Source organism: Saimiri boliviensis, chromosome 2, assembly GCF_048565385.1.
Source record: "Saimiri boliviensis isolate mSaiBol1 chromosome 2, mSaiBol1.pri, whole genome shotgun sequence".
Classification (NCBI taxonomy): Eukaryota; Metazoa; Chordata; class Mammalia; order Primates; family Cebidae; genus Saimiri; species Saimiri boliviensis.
The window spans coordinates 60,488,494-60,512,557 of record NC_133450.1 but is presented as its reverse complement, the minus strand read 5'-3'; the positions used below and the strand labels follow the sequence as shown (position 1 = coordinate 60,512,557).

Below are 24,064 nucleotides of genomic sequence, written 5' to 3'. Positions count from 1 at the left end.
TCATAATAACTTGCTCACTATCTCAAAGACAGTGCCAAGGGGAATGCTGCTAAACCATTCATGAGAAAACTGCCCCTATGATCCAGTCACTTCACAATTGGCCCCACCTTCAGCACTGGGGATTACATTTCAATATGAGATTTGGGCACAAACACACATACAAACTATATTAAGCATCTATAGAAACAATTATCTTAGACAAGCTTTAACTATAAGAAGACATTGGTTTAAATAAACACTCTTCTAATTGGGGACAACTAAGTAAAAGGAAGTTTACCTTGGACATGACTTGATAGACAGTAAGAACCTCAAAATGTATTCTATAAGATAGTTATTTATTCTTGTGCCCGACTATTATAACGATTGTAGGAAGTTGCCAGTATATAAATAAATAAAAAGGTGTACCTTAAAAACAATAACAAACATGAATAAGTTGACAAGACAATGTCTTGCAAATATTTTCTTATTATTTTATCAACAGCTCTTTAAGAAATGTAACCACAGTTTACTAAAATGAAAGCCTAGAAGCAAAACAAATCATAAGACCTCAGAAAGATTTAGGAATTGGAGGCACCTAATTCCAAAAATGAGAGTGCAAGTGAACCAAAAACAGCCTCCCTAGATAAACCATCCATGCAGTCCAGTAACATCTCTCCCACACCACATCAGAAGACAGCAAGTGGCAACCATAAAGCATGCTAGCAGGAATTCATACTTCGATACAAAGTAAGAAAGTAAAATTGAAAATATTCTCTCAGAAAAGAAGAGGAGGGAACAAAAAGGAAAATAGGAGAGATATATATAAATAAGAAAATCAGTCCAGACCCCCAACATCCAAATAATAGAAGTTACAGAAAGTGAGAATTGAGAAAACAAAGGGGAAAATATTTTAAAAGGAAATTTCCCAGAAATGAAGGATATTGGAATGAAAGGGCCACTCCGAACCCATCACAAATAAATAAAAAAGAAGTCACATCATGTCATGTCATATGTATTTCCCATGCCTCCTTTCTCGGTAGAGTTAGTAAATTAAGAAAGGGAAAGATATGGGATCCAATCAACAAATAAAGACAAAGACGGGGGCCACAGCTAAGTATCGAGTCCAGAGGGCCATTAATCCTGATTATACCAGGAGATCAAAGGGCTCCAAGAGGAATGCCTCAGAAAAAAAAAGAATAGGAGAGATTACCTAACATATCTGAATATTTTAAGAAGACATTTACAAATGTATAAAGAGTTTAGGGATGAGTTAGTGATGTACATATAGAAAATTAAGTTATTTTGTAAAAAAAAAAAAAATAATAAACCTTGCAATCATTAACTGTAGGAAAAAGCAGCTACTTGAGAAAGGAAATGTTACCTGTGGTATCTACCTAAATATAATATTACAGATATCAAAAATTATAATTAGCTATATTGGGAAGATAGGAAAGTATATGTGCCATGGGTAGGGAGGGGTCGGTGCTAGTAAAAGCAATAAATCATAATATTCCATAATAGGAATCAATAAATGCTCTCTAATATGGAGGAAAATCAGAAACTAGTAACATTAAGATATGATTTAGAATCTAAAGGTATATGTAATATGAAATAACTAAAAGGCTGGAAAGTGGTTGTCTTTAGGGAATACAAATGAGAGGTGTGAAAAGGTTTGATAAGAACTGCTTTAATAAGCCTAGTCATACTATCTAGTTTTTTTAAACTATGTTCATATATTACTTTGATCAAAATAAAAGTTAAAATATAACAAAAACTGAAGCACTAGAATAATAACAACAAAATTAAATCTACTTCTTCTTGCATATTCCTTCTCTCTCTCTCTCTGCTAGATCATTCCTCTCATCATATAAACATTCATTTAAAAGAAAATCCTTATATAACGTCTTTCAGCTATAGTCCAATTTCTTTCTATCACAACTAGTCTTACTTTAAATTATTCTCTGATCAGGTGTTCACCATCCCTCCTCAATGTGCTGCAATGGATTAAGGTGAACCATATAAAATTGCTGATCTGATTATTTTTAACTATAAAAACAGCAATTTCATATGGTTCAACCTAGCAGTTTACTGTCATCTCAACCACCAAATGCTGAGTCCATCACCTGAATACTTGCTGTCCTGTTTAACAATGCCCTGATCTCCAGCCTCACTGCCCTGCCTGAGTTCAGACATTTCATTTCCTTCTTGATTAAGGCTTCAGCTCCTCACTCTTCTGCCCACCAATCTGCATCCAGAATGATCTTTCTAAGACATTAGACGTATCATATCACTTTCCTCCTTCAGATCCTCCAATGGTAGCCCAGTGCCATCAGAATCAAAACTAAACTCTTTTCCATGGCCACATTTTGACCACTGCCTGCCTCTACAGCTTCATCTCCCTGTAGATTGAATTCCACCGTGATTTTGCCCCATTTGTGCCCTCTATACATGTGTTTTGTTTTGTTTTGTTTTGTTTTTTAGAGTCAGGGTCTCGCTGTGTTGCCAGGGCTGGCATGCAATGGCTACTTACAGGGGCAATCACAGCACACTGCAGCCTCGAACTCCTGGCCTCAAGTGTCCACCCACCTCAGCCTCCCAAGTAGCTGGAACTACAGGTATGCACCACAGTGCCTGGCACCCTCTGTACTTGAGACACACTAAACAACTTACATGCAGAAATGTTCCTTTTATTTTCATTCATTAAAATGTACATACGGGAGATTAAATATCCCTAATATGTGGCAACTTGAAGGTACTTTATACATATATATGAAAGGAAAATTCAATGTTTTCATTAATGACCCAAAAATGAATCATGGATGAAATAATATATATAACATATACAGTACACATATTCAATTTCTTCTAAGAGCCAAGTGAAAGTTAAAAATCCTGACTATGGTTATTTAAATATTCAAATGGATAGTGACAGGAATCTAAGAACAATGTATGATTTGTGTTGACAGAGAGAGGAGAATTAGAAAAAGAAAAAAAGAGGAACAGGGAAGGGAGGGGCAGAGAGGGGTTTGGGAAAATAGCTTCACCTCAATTTTACAATGTAACAACTAAGTAAAGAAAATTCATAAATACTACAATTAATCTGTGTGTAGGAACTTGTTCTCCATTTTCTAAAAAATGATGAAATGAAGTCCTTATAGTCAGCCTTAAATAATATATGTACCAAGTATTAATACTTACATTTGTTTTCTGATGAAGAACTGTGTCATTAAGTTTTAAAAGCTGCCCAACCAGTTCTCAAACTAGCATCCCATCCAAGGAAAGTTTAATTAGGTTTGGAGTTTTGTTTAAACTGACAGCTGTGATTCAAAAGCCCCCAGGGTCAGCGTTATAGTTTGCATTGTAAGTAACCAAATTGCCCAAAGGTATTCTGTGGTTCTACAGCTGTTATTTTTTTATTCTGATTTGCAAAGGATCCAGTTAATAACACTATGCTAAGAATATGGATTATTCAAATGCAAAAATATTTTTACAGTATTTCTTAGTCAATTTATAAGGGGAAAAAAAGGTGTTATTCTTCACCTATCCACTGTGCAGTCATCCAAAGACCTGACCTCACAGATCTAGCAGAGACAAGAAGCAGGATGTAAGCAAAAAAAGGCCTTAGAGGAGGCAAAAGAGATGTTAGCAAAGGCCGGTGTAAAGGAAGCTTGCTCACTTTCCCATAGGAAAGCTTTGAGGCCCTCCCTTGGAGGCTATTTACTTTCACTTTACAAACAATGTAGCCAAGCTTATTTATCTAGTTTCTAAGCCTAGGGCAGAATAGAATAAGATATTAGGATGAGAGCTGTGGGAGAAGGGGTACTTACAGCAAACCTAAATACTGACTGCAAAACAGAGCCAACTGTCAGCCTAATGAGGAGGAGGAAACAAAAATTATAAAAAAGGAAACAAAAGAACTCAAAACACAGCTGAATGCAGGGTGTGGGGGCAAACACTTCACTCACCCAATGAGATCTTGGGGTATCCCTATATGACAGCATAGCACAGAGGATCGACATCCAAAACGGTGCCCTTTTTCCTCAAGAAAAAGATCAACTTAGAGCCTCTCCGGGGGCACACCTGTGCCGGGTAATGGACACGCAAGAAGGAACGAGCGACACCTGCTTTCACAAGGGAGCCAGAGTATAGCGGATGTTAGAAAATGTTTCTTCTGAAAGACTAAGCACAAAAGAAAGTTTACTTGGCCCGGGCGCGGTGGCTCACGCCTATAATCCCAGCACTTTGGGAGGCCGAGGCGGGTGGATCACGAGGTCAAGAAATCGAGACCATCCTGGTCAACATGGTGAAACCCCGTCTCTACTAAAAAATACAAAAATTAGCTGGGCATGGTGGCACGTGCCTGTAATCCCAGCTACTTGGGAGGCTGAGGCAGGAGAATTGCTGGAACCCAGGAGGCGGAGGTTGCGGTGAGCCGAGATCGCCATTGCACTCCAGCCCGGGTAACAAGAGCGAAACTCCGTCTCAATTAAAAAAAAAAAAGAAAAAGTTTACTTGTCCTTAAAATACTGAATTGCTAATTATCAAGAAAAGTCGGTATCTAAAGATGACTCATTTTCAAGGATAGCAGTTACAATGTAATTAAAAATCTATTTGAAATACATATGGGGTTGTAGAACCTAAACTCCATAATTGTTTCAAATAACTGTTTGACAATATATAACATCAAAGAATAGAGGAATAATAGTTCGAGGATCTAGAGATTGTTCTCTCTGCTTCACCACTAACTATACATGGCCTTGGCAAATGAGTTACTTCCCTGAGATTCCATCTCCCCGTCTGTCAAATGAAGAGGCTAAAGAGACAGTTGTGAAATATTCACCAATGTTTCCCTCCAACTCACACACTCAATATTCTCCCTTTACCCACATAGGCCACTGTGGGCCCATGGCCTCAGGTAAAAGGCACTACCATAGAACATAAAATGATAGACAAAAGCCTCTTTCTGGCTTTCTGTTTTCAAAAACCTGGGAATCAGGTGGAACAGAAAGAGTACATGACAAGTGATTTGGGAGAAAGACAAGATGAGTTTGAGTAACATTTCCTTTCTCTGCAGTTAGAAATGAATTAAATTCCTGGGCCAGAAGAAGTTGGCAGAGAGGTGAAGAAAACATAAATGCTGTGTGGTCCCTGGGCTAGGGGCTCATACCCAGCTCCCCAGGGATAAGCCCAAAGGAAACAAAAGGAAGATGTTTGTGGGAAGGAAGAACAGAAAAGACCTGGGACTTCTCATAGAGAATCCAGGAAGCAGCAAGATCCCCAAGAATAAACAGCCCTATGGAGCGTCAAGGCAGGTGGAGCATTATATCAACTCACAGAGTTTAGCAGGCCCCAGAATAGCCTGAGAACAGCAAATGATTTCTGTGCACCCAAGAGTAGAGAGATTGGAACAGGGACAATTTAGAAGGGACATGTGTGGACTAACAATGTTGGGAAGACCTAAGTGGACCATCAGATGGAAGTATGGATGTCTCAACAGAAGTGTCCAGCATGGCATGTGATCTGAAGAAACTCTATGTATTCTGGGGGTGGAGAGGTGTGGATCTCCAAATTGTAGAGACTAAACATAGTTCTTATACATATGTTTACAAACTGAGATTCAAACCCACTACATGCTGAGAAAGACTCCACAGCAATAAAATCAAAAAGCCAAGCCACAGAATAAGAAGAAATAATCTAATACCTTCATGATAATAAATGTGGAAAAACATGAATAAAAAGAATAACTGTCTAGAAATATACGAGTCACAAAATTGACCTGGAGGATGGTTACAATTAACATCCTGAATAAATTAATAATCATTAAAGAAACCAAGATAATTTCTTACAATCTCTTTACCCAAGACACAAGCCCAGACAACAGTATGGGTGAAAATTACCAAACTTTCAAGGAAAATATAATCCCTCTCTTATAAAAACTGTTCCTGGAGAACAGAAAAAGAAATCAGACCTACAATGTATGAGGATAGTACAACCATGATATAAAATGTGGACAAAGGCAGTAGGAGAAAAACACACACACACACACACACACACACACACACACACACACACACAATCTCGCCTATGAAGACAAATGTAAAAACTCTAAATCATCAGTGTATAGCAACATACTGTAACTCAGAACATTTTTCCCAGGATGTAAGGATAGTTCAGATCAACTAGTAGATCACAATAACGGATTAAAGAAAAAAAGTACTTAACAAATTTCAACACTTATTCATGATAAAAATTCTTACCAAGCTGAGAAAAGAAGTGAACCTAATAATGAATATCTGTCATAAAGCTATAGTGAACAACATGCTTAGTGGTAGAACTCTAGAAGCCTTTGGTTTAAAATCAATGATAAAACAAGAACTCCTCCTATCACCACTTTCATTAAACACCAACTGTATTAAACAAGAAATTCCACAAGTTCAATATATTTCAACCAATACAGTAATAAACAATTTGAAAATACAAATAGAAAGTGCATCCCATGTACAAGAGCAATAAAATCTATAAGATGGGCAGGGGTGTGAGGAGAGATTGTGTGTGTGTATGTATGTGTATGTGTGTGTATAAATGTTACAGTTACAACACTATGGTTAAATCTTGTAGTCTTCATCTTACTAGGCTTGACAGTATTTGACACAGTTATTGGGTCCTTCTTGAAATATTTTTTTCACTTGGTTTCCACCAAACACATTCTCCTGGTTTTTCTCCTCCATCAGGCTCTCCTCACCTTCTTTCGTTCATTCCACTCCTCTCTGCCTCTAACAAACAGTGGCATGTTCTTGGGCTCTTAGTTCTCTTCTGCTTTCTAGTTACACTTATCCCCTTGTTCATCTCTTCCAGTTTCATAAATTAAAACACCATCTGATCACTGATGACTTCCCATTCCTCTAACCCTAACCTCCCACCTGACAGGAGAATTATAACTGACTGCCTATTTGACATCTCCACTTGGAAGTATATTAGGCACTTCAAACTTAACATGTCTAAAATCAACCCCACAATTGGGCTGCCCACCCTTCATCTTCTCCATCTCGGAAAATGGAAACTATTCTACCAGTTAACTACACACACCATAAACTGTAAAGTCATCCTTACTTACCTTGTTTCTTTCCACCCCCTTCACCCAACACACATATAAACCATAAGCAACCTTCAATGTAGATGCTGAATCTGAACATTTCTCACATCCTTCCCACTGTCACCATGATTGGTCCAAGCCACCATCATCTCTGGCCTGGATTATTTTAAGAGGTGCCCAATATATCTTCCTTCCTTTGCCATTTCCCACCTATAATCTATTGTCCACACAGCAGTCAGATGATCCCTTTAACACAGGAACAGATCATGCCATGTCCCTGCTCAAAACCCTCCAGTGTCTTCCCACATCACTTGGATTGAAATCTGTATTTACCATGGGCTACAAGACTACACATCAGTGATTCTCAGGAGGGCAGTACTGCTCCCTAGAGAACATTTAGAAATTGCTGGGCAGTGGGTGGGAGACATAGCATTTTGGTTTGCTAGAATGAGAAAGTGCTATTGGCATTTAGTGGGCAAGAAGGATATAGTAGACACCCTGCAGTTCACAGGGCAGTCACACAAAACAAAGAAATATATGTCCTGAAAGACTTTCATGTGGGTAAAAAAGTTTCATAAATAGATGAGGCCAGAATCTAATTTCATTTTATATATTTAAACACAAAATATATCCCTCATTTAACCCATGCTATATTTTCCAGAAATGCAACTACTGTGTAAATCCCAGCAACTATGCAAACAATAGTTTAGTCACCAAAACAACACACCTGTTTCACTCTGCATTGGTAGCAGTTATATACAAATACATACAGAGAATATATGAAGTTCATTTTGTAAACTTAGAACTAATCATAATTAAATTAGCAGAGACAAGTGAAACTTGGGACTAAAGAATATTGCATTAGCGAAGTTTTAAAAATAAACGTTATTGCCAATCTACATAATTTTTAAATATTTTAGCGAAATAATACATTTATATTGGGAAAGTTACATATTGAGGTTATTAATTTTGAATGGCCTTTTGATTTTGTTTTACCCTGAAATTGTCCACAGAGGTCTATTTCATGTCTTCCTGTGTTACTTTCTTTTTTCCTATCCATCCTACAGTCTCATCATCTTTTGAAAAACATGGCTGCAAAGGTCTTTGTAAGTACCAGAAACCGAATATGTTCTGATATGTTGAGATTTCAAGATGGGAGAGATGTTTTATTTGTTTTGTTTTGGTTTGGTTTTCCGATACTTCGTCACTTTGTCCGATGCCACAACAGAGATTTATTTTGACATTACATTTATAAAGAGGCCTAGCTTATTTTCTCTATTTCAAAAGTCTATAACTGGTCTTGGCATACATTCTTAGGTCATGTAAGGTTATTTACTATTTTCTCATCATGTACACATAAGCCTGTCTGCTATCATTTATCCTAATATATTCTAGTGCTAATTATACTGTGATTTCATTTTCTAGAACTTCTTATACAACATGGCTCCTTATATTCTTACCCAAAGAGATTCACTATGGGTTGACAAAAGCAGCTAACAACTTCATATGTCTTCCAGTGTAGTTGTTTATAATTGATTTAATCACATATTACTCTCTTTGTTCCTGTATGTTACAAAAAGGGTATTATATTTTTACATTGCATGAATAGGTACAAGGTAATTATCTATGAATTTTGTTCATGATAATAAAAAGGACAAAATATACCCAGTAAGAAAAGTGTGCTGAGTCTGGTAGTATTGACAACTACTGCCCCAGTTGATCTGGCTCTTGGCTACCTCTCTGACATCATCTCCCAACATACCCCCTATTCAAAGATCCCTACCTCATTTCTCAAACATCACAGAACATTTCCACCTTGGGGCCTTGTACTGTCTCCTCCCTTTGCCTGGAATGTTCTCCTTCATACATGAATTGGATGGCTGGTTCCCTTACTTCCTTCAGACTTCTGCTCTAATGTCATGTTCCCCTACGGTCCTTTTCTGGTCATCTTATTTAAATGTCTCTCCCTCCTCCATTATTCTATCTCTCTGTCCTAAATTATTCTTTTTGTTACTTATTGCCACCTAAGACATCACTGATTTCTTTACTCTGCCTGCTCCCTCTAGATTGTAAACAAGGATTTCACTTATTTACTGACATTTCCAAGCATCTTGTATAGCACCAGATATATAACAGGCACCCAATAACAGTGCAAGAATGAACAATTGTTTTAAATACCAAAGAGTGTGCTGTTGAGAGTCTGGATTGAGCAGGTAGATCCAGGTCCTCCATTTCTAATTGAGACACTGCTGGCATGCTACTAAATGTTTGCGATATTGAACTTTCACCGAATATTTCATTTGAATAAATGTTTCCACAACTGAAAAGTATTGAAAAGCTACTGGCCATTCAAATGAACAAAGAGTGAAAAGTACCATAATGTGCAAAGCTGGTGAGGATATGGGGAAACAGATTTGCACTCCCTACCAATTGGAAAGTAGTTGGTTCAACCTTACTGGGATGTAATGTAGTAGTATGTACTAAGAGCCTTTTTAAATGCAGCCTATTTAACATGTATTATCTTATTTAAGAACATTTTATTCTCACAATATTTTAAGGTAAGCATTATTAACTCTATTGAACAGATAAGAAAGCTGAGGCACAAATAATTTAAGAAAAAAAAAATCACAAATCAAGGATCCCAACCTAGGTCACCTAACTCTAAACCCAGGGCTGTCTCCACCCTTTTCCATTGTCTGCTGGCTCCCTTGTTATGTTTCCTAACTCCTTAAAGCTAAAAACTGTGCCACATAACAAAATCTTCCCATACTTAGCCAGGCACGGGGCTAAATATTGCAGGTACTCAAAAAAAAAAAAAAAAAAAAAAAAAAAAAAAAAAAAAAAAAACTTTGCTAGAAGAGTGAATAACACTTTGAGCCATAAGAGTGTAGAAGGTGTATCGCCAGAGAGACCACATCCGAAACCACCTCATTATTTCTTCTACCCTTTTCTGTAGCAATAGAATGTGAACCTTGGCATATAGCTGCTCAGGATAGTGATTTGATTTCATTTCTCATCCTCTTCATAGCTGAATGTGATCATGAGACTAAATTCTGCTAGATTAAATATAAGCAGAAGCGGTGTGCAATCTCAGACACACACTTTCCTTGTGTAACACCTTCCTGCTGGCTGGAATGCAGAGGTGATAACTGATGCAGCTTTGCTGGACCTTATGATGATGGCCTTGGGAATGCAGATCAGTGGAGCACTCAAATAGCAGGATTCTGGATCCCTGGCCCTATGGAACACCACACTGGTATTACATTACCTTTTTGTAAGACCTTTTTTTACTTTTTTTAACAAGAGAGAAATAAACTTTCATCCTGTCTAAGCCACTATTAATATTACTTTGGGTTTTCTGATTATCTGGACCCATTAGCTACTCTGAACTAGTTCTATTAGGATTGCCTCTTACTCCTTCTTTCACTGTAACTTGATATGTAGTTAAACCGATTTGGCTTTGTACTAGAGACAGCCGATATGAATTATGCATTCCATTTAGCGTTTTCAAAGATTCCATTGTAAATGGATATTTAATAAGCCTTTTCACTTAACCCTAAAGAGCAACAGAACAGTCATGCATAAAAAGCCATAATTCCATAAACTGTTTAATAATCACTTTCCAGAGTAATAATTGATTGTCAAAGACTATACAACTAGGCAGGTCTCGACAGCATAATGAAATCAGAACAATGAAAAGTGTCTCAGCTGTCTCAATCTTTCCTTTCTTCATAACCCTATTTCCAATGATTAAGAGATGAAGAGCTTGAGACTAGTGATGTTCTTGAGGGGAAATCTGGCTGAAATGATGAGGTCTGGCTTTATTATAATCTGCTCCTGTATGCCTAATAAATTTGTAGTAAGCCAAGAAAATGACAGGAATTTTATTTATTGTATTATCTGTGCAGTCTAAAGAAAAGATAGGCTTCCTCTTTAAAAGGTGAAGAAAAGGTAAAAGGTACAGGGAATTTTACTTATTAACAAGACTGAAAAAAAAATCTGATGATGAGTATGCTGATTAACAACTGGCCATGTGATCATAGCCATCCTGTAACCCTCTTTAAATAACATCCAAAGCATTAGCTCTTCCTCCTGGCTTTTGGAATTCCTGGTAAGGCCATGGACACACCCCATTCTCTCAAGTCGAAAATTCTCAACAAAACCCTAAAACTCACCACAGAGAGTAAGATTTCTTTTTTCTTTGTTTTTGTTTTCTTTTGCTTTTGGGTTTGGGTTTTGTTTGTTTGTTTGTTTTTTGTTTGTGAGACAGAGTCTCATTATGTCACCCAGGTTGGAGTGTAATGGTGCAATCTCAGCTCACTACAACCTCCGCCTCCTAGGTTCAAGTGATTTTCCTGCCTCAGTCTCCTGAGTAGCTGGAATTACAGGTGTGAGCCACCACACCTGGCTAATTTTTTTATTAGTAGAGACAAGTTTTTGCCAAATTGGCAAAACTGGTCTTAAAACTCCTGGCCTGAAGTGATCCTCCCATCTTGGCCTCCCAAAGTGCTAAGATTACAGGTGTGAGCCACCACACCTGGCCAGATGAGATTTCAAACGTCATTTTATGTGCCATATAATAACATTTGCATCAATGATAGACCCCCATATACAACAGTGATTCTATAAGATTATACTGCATTTTTACTCTACCTTTTCTGTGTTTACACATGTTTGTTTAGATACACGAATACTTACTACTGTGTTACAACTGGATACAGTATTCAGGACAGTAATATGCTTTGTAGTCTAGGAGCAAAAGGCTATACCACATAGCCTAGGTGTGTGGTAGGCTATACCATTTAGCCTAGGTTTGTGTAAGTACACTAGGATGTTCATACAATGATGAAATCACCTAATGACACATTTCTCAGAAAGTATCCCCTTTGTTAAGAGTCATAGGAGCTCTTCTTCCAAAAAAAAAAAAAAAAAGATAGGGACTCATAACCCATATCCATCAGGCTAAGTCGAGAAAGTACTTGCAGGTATTCACTTTGAGAACAGGTCAAAGATTTCAAAAATAATAAAGCTAAGAAGAATAAGTAAAAGTAGGTCCGTCTGTTACTCTGCTCTTATGTGACATGAGAGACGGCATATAAAGATTTTGTCTTTCATTCATATTAACTGCAACTTAAGTTGGCAAAATCAGTGGTTTTTGACTGACTGTAACTGGTTAGTGACCATATAACCAGTTGCAAATATCACCACCACCTACAGATATCCCTCTTGTATCCTTTCACTCTCATGACAAAATGTGCTGCCTTAGGTGCTCAGCCCGAGTCTCATTCTACACCCACCATCCCTACCAACAGGGCTCTGTGAGCAAATCCTTGGCTCTTGCTGACCCTCCTCAGGCCCAGGTGTGCTAGGTTCAGAAGCTACCAGCGGAGGCTATGGGGCCATCAAAGCACAGGAAAGTGCAATGGTCCTCCCACTAATGCAGAGATCTGAAGAAGTCAAGGGACAAATAATTCTGGATACCTGAGTATCTAGGTGTTAAGGCAGTAAGAGAAAAAAGGAAGGGGCCGGGCGCAGTGGCTCAAGCCTGTAATCCCAGCACTTTGGGAGGCCGAGGCAGGTGGATCACGAGGTCAAGAGATCGAGACCATCCTGGTCAACATGGTGAAACCCCGTCTCTACTAAAAATACAAAAAATTAGCTGGGCATGGTGGCGCGTGCCTGTAATCCCAACTACTCAGGAGGCTGAGGCAGGTGAATTGCCTGAACCCAGGAGGTGGAGGTTGCAGTGAGCCGAGATCACGCCATTGCACTCCAGCCTGGGTAACAAGAGTGAAACTCTGTCTCAAAAAAAAAAGGAAAAAAGGAAGGTAGGAACAGTGTCAAAGAGAAAAAGCAAAGTGCCATCTGCATGATGTAATATGAATAAAGTCAGTTCTGGACTGGCTGTCAGAAGAACTAAATAGTTCTAGTCTCAACTATGCTAATTAACTATGTGACCTTGCAAAAGTCACTTTCCTCACCGGGTCTAAGTTTTGCTACCTATAATACAAAATTAATCAGGTTACCTTCCAGCTCTAGACACTATTTTAGTGAAAAATAAAGGTAAAGAAACACTATGGGGAAATTTATCACCAGAACTTGGAAAGTTTTTTTCCATATGAGAAAACAAAGTAAAATATGTCAAAGAAAATATATTAAATGATAACATATTACTTATAGTTCCAATAAGATAGACTACAAAATTAAAGCTTTTCCTACTATGTTCATAAAAACTCACAAAGATTATAAATACAACAATTGTGTCAGGCTATCCCTCTTCCCTAAGGCAAGACTAAGATTCAACACCCTTAGCAATGAACTGAGAAAACCAGGTACTTATAAAAGAATATGCCTCAAAAAAATGAAACACATAACCAACACAACTAGAAAATGTGCTGTGCAGTCTGTTAGACTGTTTTCATTTGGGATAAGAGATGCTTACACATGATTATGGTTGGCTAGCTCTCAAGATTTTGATTTTACTGTCAAACTGTTTATCTACCCATCCCTAAAACCCACATATTTACCTATTCTGCTTTAAAACAAACACTGTAAAGAATACAGCTGCCTAGCTTCAGGCTGTTTACAGCTACAGAATGGCTGACTTCAATCGCAACCAAATGCTGTACTTTTCAGTAATAAAAAATAAACAGTTTCCCATGTACAATATGTCAATGTGTAACCTAACTGGAATATTTAGTCAGTTCAATTTGCTGTCAAGGTAACCATATTATTTTAAGCTCTGGTATCAACTTTACATGTTAAACAATTGTTTTAAATTGTATAAGTTTTTTTCTCTAGTTTTATACTCAATAAATAAAAATCATGACTCAAAGGTATCACAAAAATTACCCTTAAAGTAGACTAACACAATCTACAATGTAAAGGCAGCAATCAGTGCTGGATTTTAACTATGCAGCTTGTCAGCTAGTGGCCCACCTCACCTCCCACTCGGGGAGATTCTAAGGCCTTGGACCAGTCCTTAAAATGTAAAAGCCTTAAAAATGTCTACTTCGGCAGGGCGTTGTGGCTCATGCCTATAACCCCAGCACTTTGGGAGGCCAAAGCAGGAGGATCACCTGAGGTCAGGAGTTCAAGACCAGCCTGGCCTACATGGCGAAGCCCCATCTCTACTAAAAATACAAAAATTACCCAGGCGTGGTGGTGCACCTGTAATCCCAGGTACTCGGGAGGCTGAGACGGAAGAATTGCTTGAACACGAGAGACAGAGGTTGCAGCGAGCCAAGACTGCACCATTGTATTCCAGCCTGGGAAACAGGAGCAAAACTCTGTCTCAAAAAAAAACAAAACAAAACAAAACAAACAAAAAAGTCTATATTACAAAATCAAAGGTGATACTGAGTTATATATTAAAATTAGAATCCATGGAGGACTAGGAGAAGAAGCTTTTATCCTAAATAATTATACCTGAAATAGCCAGAAAAACCATTAAAAATTCTTCACTTTATCTCATATGCAGATCTTAAACTCTGCTATGCATAAAAATTAATCGCTTTCAAAATTCAAATACACCTGGCCATTGTCCTTTAGTGTCTAAATTAAGGGATTTAATTATACAAATAAGCGGCAACAAAAAAAATCATTGCTGGGTAGCATCTGTACTAAGAAATGGAAAATAATACATATGTATTCTATAATAAATTAGCATTTCTTCTGTCAAGTGATTCTATATTTTAATCTTGAAAAAAAAAAATCTCTCACAGAAAGTAAACTGCACCTGTATCCAACAAAGAATAGGTTTATTTTGAAGAAATAACTTCTAGCTGATTCGAAATTCTTGTTAAAATTAAACCAGCTAACGGAATAGGAATTTCCCTTAAGACCTAATATATGACCGCCTTGCTGCCACCAACATGGAGACTTTGTACTGTGTCCAGTTCTTAGTGCTGGAATGTCCCAACCTGAAGCTGAAGAAGCCGCACTGGCTGCACATGCCATTGGCCATGACTGTGTATGCTCTGGTGGTGATGTCTTACTTCCTCATCACCGGAGGAATAATTTATGATGTTATTGTTGAACCGCCAAGTGTTGGCTCTGTGACTGATGAACATGGGCATCAGAGGCCAGTAGCTTTCTTGGCCTACAGAGTAAATGGACAATATATTATGAAAGGACTTGCATCCAGCTTCCTGTTTACAATGGGAGGTTTAGGTTTCATAATCCTGGGCCAATTGAATGCGCCAAATATCCCAAAACTCAATAGATTTCTTCTTCTAATCCTTGGATTTGTCTGTGTTCTATTGAGTTTTTTCATGGCTAGAGTATTCATGAGAATGAAACTGCCAGGCTATCTGATGGGTTAGAGTGCCTTTGAGAAGAAATCAGTGGATACTGGATTTGCTCCTGTCAAGGAAGTTTAAAGGCTGTACCAACCCTCTAATGTGAAATGTGGAAAAGAATGAAGAGCAGCAGTAAAAGAAATATCTAGTGAAAAAGCAGGAAGTATATTGAAACTTGGACTAGAATTTCTTTCTTGGTTTAAAGAGATGAGTTGATTGCAGTATTTTTTTTTTCCTGCTGACCTACTGCTATACCAATGATGTTGAGTGGCATTTTATTCTTAGTTTTTCATTTCTTAAAGAAAATATACTCCATATCTACAACTATAATACCAAATAAAGTGATTATTTTTTACAGCCCCCTTAACATTTTTTGGAAATGACATTCTGATTTTCAGAAATTAACATAAAATCAAGAAGCAAGATTCCATAAGCTGAGAACTCTGGACAGCTGATCAGCTTTACTAATGGTGCTTTGCCTTTAACTAGAGTGTGTGATGGTAGATGATTATTTCAGATATGTATATAAGACTGTTTCCTGAACAATAAGATGTATGAAAGGAGTAGAAATACTTTTCCTAATTAAAAAAAAACATATATATATTAGACCATGTCTTAGACTAGATCTAAGATACATACATATCTTTATATAAAATATATATATCTTATATATATAAGATATATACATATATATACATATATGTATCTATATATGTACATACATATACGTATATATGTATATATGTATATAACATATACATATATATGTATATATGTATATATAAGATATATACATGTATATATCTTATATATAGATTATACATACATGTATATATCTTATATATACAAATATATTATGTGTATATATATATATATATATAAAAGATATATACATATCTTATTTTGCTTTTTGTTTGTTTGTTTGTTTTGAGACACGGCCTCACTCTGTCACCTAGGCTGGAGTGCAGTAGCGCAATCTCAGCTCACTGCAACCTCTGCCTCCTAGGTTTGAGTAATTCTCCTGCCGCAGCCTCCCGAGTAGCTGGGCCTATGGGATTATAGGTGCACACAACCACGCTGGGCTAATTTTTTTTTTTTTTTGTACTTCTTGTAGAGACAAATTTTGCCATGTTGCCCTGGCTGGTCTCAAACTCCTGAGTTCCACCTTGGCCTCCCAAAGTACTGGAATTATAGGTGTGAGCCACTGCACACGGCCACTTTCCTTTTTTTTTTTATAAAATAAAAACTAAATACATAGCATTTGTATTTACTGAAAGCATCCAAATGTTATGTGAGAACTTTTAAATTTACACAGAAAGAGCTATAAATTAATTTGGCAATAGAAGGAAACTTCTTAATTATTACATCATTTGTACTAGCATAAAATGTTACATCTGTGAGGACAACAAAGAAATGCATGAGGCCAGGCATGGTGGCTCATGCCTGTAATCCCAGCACTTTGGAAGGCCAAGGCGAACAGATCACGATGTCAAGAAATCAAGACCATCCTGGCCAACACGGTGAAACCCCGTCTCTACTAAAAATACAAAAATTAACTGAGTGTGGTGGTGCATGCCTGTAGTCCCAGCTACTTAGGAGGCTGAGACAGGAGAATCACTTAAAACTGGGAGGCAGAGGATGCTGTGAGCCAAGATTGCGCCACTGCACTTCAACGTGGTGACAAAAAAGACTCTGTCTCAAATAAAAGAACTGCATCAAGGGAATGTTAAGAGAAAAGTGCAATAAAAATGTCTGTAATTTTGAATAGAAAACATTTACCCAAACGAGTCCCTTCCAGTTGTACTGGTATCATTCAAACAACACAGATTGCTTTTCTCTGCCCAAATCCTGGTAGGTTATTTGATTTATACCTTCAATGAGCAAAAATGTGTTCCTAAGACAAGAAAAAATACAATTTGAAAAGCAAAGGGCCAAGAAACATTTAAATAATATGAATTCTGCAATATGCAGCTCTACAAGATAATACATCATAAGTTATACATAGCAATGTATGTGCTTCGATATGTATCAAAAAGTTAGTTGCAAAATCATATGCATAGTATGTTCTTCTTTTTACAAATAAAAAAATGTATTTGTATGTATGTATGTACACACATTTGTACTAAGAATTGAGAAGTTTATAAGCAACAATAAGTATTGGTTACTCTGGGACGTTGGGGGTTTAAAAAGAATATATGATTTCCATATGTATCTCCTTATAACTTATGAAAAGCACGCACTTTTATAAAGAATCTGCTAACATCTTTAAAGATTTTATTTTGAGATGACTGTAGATTTATATTCAGTTGTAAGAAAAATACAGAGATCTCTTTACCAGCTTTCCCCAAAAGTACCATTATGCAAAACTATAATATAATAATATCACAACCAGGATATCAACAGTGACACAGTCAAGATACAAAACTATTTCCACCACCACCAGGATTTTTCATGCTGCCCTTTTAAAGCCACACACTTCCCTCCCACCCCCACCTATCCTTAACTCTCAGCAACCACAAATTTCTTCTGCATTCTATAATTTTGTCATTTCAAGAACATTATATAGGCTGGGTGCAATGGCTCACACCTGTAATCCCAGCACTTTGGGAGGCCAAGGTGGGTGGATCACCTGAGGTCAGGAGTTCAAGACAAGCCTGGCCAACATGGTGAAACCCTATCTCTACTATAAACATAAAAATTAGCTGGGCATGGTGGCAAGCCTGTAATCCCAGCTACTTGGGAGGCTGAAGTAAGAGAATCACTTGAACCCAGGGGGTTGCAGTGAGGCAAGAGCACACCACTGCACTCCCAGCACTCCAACCTAGGCGGCAGAGCAAGAATCGGTCTCAAAAAAAAAAAAAAAAAAAGAATCTAACTTTTAGAGATTAGATTGGCTCTTATTGCCTCAGCATAATTCTCTACAGATTCACTCAAGTTGTTGCAGGTATCAATACTTTATTTCCTTTTCTTGCTAAATCATATATCCATTTACCCCTCAAGGGACATTGGCTTGTTTACAGTTTGGGGTTATTATGAATAAAGCTGCTATGAACATTTGTCTCAGATTTTTGTGCAAGCATAAATTTTTCATTCTCTGTAATACATGCCCAGGGGTGCAACTGTTAGATCACATGTTGCAAAGGAGTGCAATTGTTAGATCACATGCTTAGAAAAGTATGCTTATTTTTTTAAGAAACTGCCAAACTATTTTCCAGAGTGGTAATGTCATCTTATATTCCTACCAGTAATGTACGAGTGATCCAGTATCTCTGCCTCCTTGCTAGCATTTGGTATTGTCACTATTTTCCTTTTTTATTTTAGGCTTTCTGGTAGGTGTGCAGTGAAATGTCATTGTGGTTTTAATTTGCATTTTCCTAATGACAGATGATTTTGAATATTTTTACATGTTCTTATTTGGTATTTACATATCCTCTTCGGTGAAATATCTGTTCATGGCTTTTGCCTACTTTTTTCTCTTTTTTCCTCAAGACAGGGTCTCACTCTGTTCCCCAGGCGGGAGTCTGGCGGCATGATCAGAGCTCACTGTAACCTGAAACTCTTTGGTTCAAGAGATCCTCCTGCCTCAGTCACTTGAGTAGCTGGAGCTGCAGGCACGAGCCACCACACCGGTGTCTATTTTCCAGCTGGATTTCTTACTGTTGAGTTTTCTATTTTCTAATTTGATTTTTTACTGTTGAGTTTTGAGAGTTCTTTATAAACTCAAGATACCAGTCCTTTGCTGAATGTGTGGTTTGCAAATATTTCCTCCCAATCCACAGCTTGCCTTTTTATTCTCTTAACAGGGTCTTTTGCAGAACAACAACAAAAATTTAATTTGGGTAATGTCCAATTTCGCAATTTGTCTTTTGGATCAAGCTTTGAGCGTCAAGTCTGAGGACTCTTTCATAGCCTGAGATTTAGAAGATTTTCTTCTTTGTTTTTGTCTGAAAGTTTTATTGTTTTATATTTAAGTCCATGAGACAGATTGAGGCGCTTTTTGTTGTTGTTGCTTTGTTCTTTGTGGGTTTTTTGTTGTTTTGTTTATTTGTTTGTTTTTTGGCTTGTGGATGTCTATTAGTTCCAGTACTACTTGTTGGAATGAAGTTAACTGCTTCTTCACTTTGTCAAATCACTGGGGCATGTCTGTGTGGCTCCACTGCTATGTTCTCTATTCTGTTCTACTATCTCTCTTTCCTCCCCAATATCACAGAGTCTTGATTACTATATCTAAATAATAAAGCTTGCAATAAGGTACACTGGTATCTCTCACTTTTTTTCTTCTTCAAAATTATTGTAACCATTCTACTTCCTCTGCCTTTCCATTAAAGTTTGGAAATCTGTTTGTCAATAACTGTAATAAAATTTGCTTCGATCAAATGGCTTTAAATGTAATTTGCTTACAAGTGGATACCATGTTACTTATAGTTCAGTAAACCAGCCATTATAATATTAGGTAGGAAGTTAGATAATTGATATGATACTTCTTCTCTTTCCTAATGTATACATTTAGTGCTATTAATTTTCCCCTCATCATTACTTTAGCTATGGTATACAAATTTTGACATGTATTGTTTAAAATTCAGCTCTATTTTTTTTAATTTTCCTCATACTTCCTTTTTGACCCATGGATTATTCAGAATTATATTGTTTAGTTTCTAAGTGTTTGGAGATTTTCCTATTATCATTTTGTTACCAATTTCTAGTTTGATTCCATATGATCAGAGAACACACTCTACATAGTTTCAATTCTTTTAGATGTATTAAGGTTCATTTTATGGCCCAAAATGTGGTCCATCTTAGTATATGATCCGTGGGCAGTCAATAAAAATGAGTACTCTGCTGTTGTTGGGCAAAGTATTCTAAAAATGTAGGTTAGAGCCTAGTGGCTGTTAGGGTCCTTGAGTTATTCTATATCCTTAGGGATATTCTGTCTAGTTTTTCTACCAATTGCTGAAAGAAGGGTGTTATGTATTTTTAACTATAATGTTCAATTTGTCTATCTCTCCTTCCAGTTTTTACTTCACATATTTTGTAGCTCTGTTATTTGGTAAATACACACTTAAAATTGTGGTTGGTCTTCCTAGTAGGTTGATTCTTTTATAATATCATAAAGTCCTCCTTGTCTCTGGTAATTTTCTTTCTTTCTTCTTTCTTTCTTTCTCTTTTTTTCTCTTTCTATCCTTCTTTCTGTATGCCTTTCTTTTGTTCTTTTTCTTTTACATTTTTCTTTTCTTTTTCTTTTTCTTTTTTTGAGACAGAATTTCACTCTTGTTGCCAAGGGCTGGAGTGCAATGGTGGGTGCAATCTCGGCTCACTGCAACCTTCACCTTCCAGGTTAAAGAGATTCTCCTGAGTCAGCCTCCCGAGTAACTGGGATTACAGGCATGAACAAGCACACCTGACTAATTTTTGCATTTTTAGTAGAGACAGGATGATTTCACCATGTTGGTCAGGTGGATCTTCCCAAAGTGCTGGGATTACAGGCATAAGCCACCACATCTGGCCATCTCCGGTAATTTTCTTTGCTCTGAAGTCTACCTTATCTGGTATTAATATAGCCACTCCTGCTTCCTCCCAATTAATATATGCATAATACATATTTTTCATACTTTACTTTCAACCTGCCAATATCATCATGTTGGAAAAACATTTCTTGTACACAACATATCACTGAGTCATGTTTTTAAACCACCTGCCAATCTCTGTCTTTCATTTGGTATATTTAGACCACTTACAGTTTTTGATACCTTAGGATTTAAGTCTGCCACTTTACTTTTTGTTCTTTCTGTTTTATCTGTCTCCTTATGGGCAGCAACATTTTTTATAATTCTATTTTGAGGTGTCTATAGTGTTTTATTTTTTTATTTTTTGAGTCAGTCACTTTGTATATCTTTTTTAGTCATTTCCCTAGGTAGTACATTATGCCAGTACCAGTAGCATGGTCTTCTGGCATGGAAATTGTTCCAATTAGAGTGACACATGGAAACCTTACCTCCCTTTATGTCCACTTTAACTTCTCTATCTATAATTGTCTTAAATATTTCCTCTACCTACATTTAGAACCACATCAGATGGTGTTATAATTCTAGCATCAATCATCAAACACATTCTAGAAAACTCGAGAAGAAAAGTCTATTGTATAAAACCATAGTTTTTGTTCAGTATGCTCTTTCCTCCTAGTCCTCCAAGAATCCTTTTTTCTAATCTTTTCTGTTTAGAGAACTTCCTTTAGTCATCCTATTAGGATAGAATGCCAGAAAAAAAAAATCCTAGTTTACATCACCTGAGAATGTCTTGATTTCCCTTTCATTCTTAAGAAGTCATTTCACTGCAAATAGAATTCAGGTAGACAGTTCTTTTCTTTCAGTACTTCAGAATGCTGTCAATTCCTTCTGACTATCATGGTTTTCAATTAGAAATCTACCATCATATTATTATTTCCTATAGGTAGCCTGTTGTTTCTCACTGTGTTAAATTTTTGTTTCTTTGACTTTAGTTTTCAGAAGTGTTACTATTATGTGTCTTAGTGTGGATTTCTTTGGTTTGGAATTCACTCAGCATCCTCTTGAATATATGTAGGTTTAAGTCTCCTGTATTTGGACATTTGGGAAGTTTCTAGCCATTGTTTCTTTCTGTACTTTTTGAGTCTTGTTGTCTTTTTCCTCTTGTTTCAGGACTATAATGACATCAAGTTATATCTTCTGTTTTAGACCCACAGGTCTGTAAGATTCTGTCATTTTTTTTCTCTCAGTCTACTGTCTTTGTTTTCAGCTCAAATATGTTGTATTGTTCTTCAAGTTCACTGATTTTACCTCTGTCTTCTCCATTCAGCTAATGAGCCTACTCATTGAGTTTCTATTTCAGTTATTGTATTTTCCAGTACTAAAAATTTCCTTTGGTTCTTCTTTGAATTTGTTTCTTTACTGAGACTTTCTACTTCTCTGCTAAGAATTCCTACTTTTCCATTTGTTTCGAATACATTCATAATTGCTTATTGAAGTGTTTTGGTGGAGGAGCTGCTTTAAAATCTGTTAGATAATTCAAACATCATTGTCATCTCACTTATGGCATCTATTAATTGTCTTTTTTTCTTTCAAATTGAGATATTTCTGGATATTGGCATAATAAGTAATTTTCTATTAAAACCTGGACATTTGGGGTATTATGAGAATTCAGATATTACTTAGGATTTCTGTTTTAGCTGGCTTTCTCTGACACTGTTCAAATAGAATCAGTGCAGGGAGGCAGTGCACTTCCCCTATTACTGCCAGGTAGAGGTAGAAATCTAGGTTCCCACTCAGCCTCCACTGGCAACAGGTATGGGGGCCTCCTTGTTACTGCAGTGGTGGGGCTAGGAGTTCTGCCTCCCCACTTGGCTTCTGCTGATCTCATCCTACTTGGAAAGAATAAGAGTGTCTCATTACTCTTCTTCACTTGGACTTCAATGACATCAGAGGGAAGAGGTAGAGGGTAGCTTCTTTACTTCTGGGCAGTGTTGAAAGTCTAGACACTCCATTGTCACCATCCCACTGGGAATGGGTTGGGGGAAATTCTTACAGCCCATTGATATTGGAAATTATATTAGGCTGTTCTTGTGTTGCTATTAAGAAATACCTGGCTCGCAGGATGACTGAATAGGAACAGCTCTAGTCTGCAGCTCCCAGAAAGATCAACACAGAAGGTGGGTGATTTCTGCATTTCCAAATGAGGTACCAGGCTCATCTTATTGGGATTGGTTAGACAATAGGTGCATCCTATGGAGGGCTGGCCAAAGGAGGGTGGTGCATCTCCTCACCTGGGAAGTGAAAGTGGTCAGGGAACTCCCTCCACTAGCCAAGGGAAGCTGAGAGGGACTGTACTGTGAGGAACAGTGCATTTCAGCTGAGATACTTTGCTTTTCCCCCAGTCTTCACAACTCATAGGCAAGGAGATTCCCTTGGGTGCCTATTTCGCCAGAGCCCTGGGTTTTAAGCACAAAACTGGGCAGATAGTTTTAAGCACAAAACTGTTTGGGTAGACACTGAGCTAGCTCCAAGGGTTCTTTGTTTTTTTGTTTTTTTCCCATACCGCAGTGGCACCTGGAATGCCAGCAACACAGAACCATTCACTTCCCTGGAGAGGGGGCTGAAGCCAGGGAGCCAAGTTGTCTAGCTCAGTGGATCCCACGCTTACACAGCCCAGAAGCTAAGAACCACTAGCTTGAAATTCTCACTGCCAGCACGGCAGTTTGAAGTCAACCTGGGAAGCTCAACATTGGTGTGGGGAAGGGCATCTGCCATTACTGAGGCTTGAGCAGGCAGTTTTCCCCACACAGTGTAAACAAAGCCACCAGGAAGTTCTAACTGGGCAGAGTCCCCTGCAGCTCAGCAAAGCCACTGTAGTCAGACTGCCTATCTAGATTCCTCCTCTCTGGGCAGGACATCTCAGAAGGAAAGGCAGCAGCCTCTGTCAGGGACTTATTCATAAAACTCCCATCTCTCTGGGACAGAGCACCTGGGGGGAGGAGCAACTATGGGTGCAGTTTCAGCAGACTGAAATGTTCCTGCCTGGCAGCTCTGAAGAGAACAGTGGATCTGCCAGCACAGCACTCGAGCTCTGCTAAGGGACAGATGTCTCCTCAAGTGGGTCCCTGACCCCTGTACCTCCTGACTGAGAGACACCTCCCAGTAGGGGTCGACAAACCCTCATACAG

At 37.7% G+C, this 24,064-nt stretch overlaps 1 protein-coding gene and 1 pseudogene across 1 annotated transcript in view; one reads left to right on the top strand and one right to left on the bottom strand.

Annotated features, from left to right (window-relative positions):
• Positions 1-24,064, bottom strand: part of TTC6 (tetratricopeptide repeat domain 6) — a 246,572-nt gene that overhangs the window by 183,991 nt on the left and 38,517 nt on the right. The window lies entirely within an intron of this gene.
• Positions 14,934-15,529, top strand: LOC104650753 (oligosaccharyltransferase complex subunit OSTC pseudogene; annotated as a pseudogene).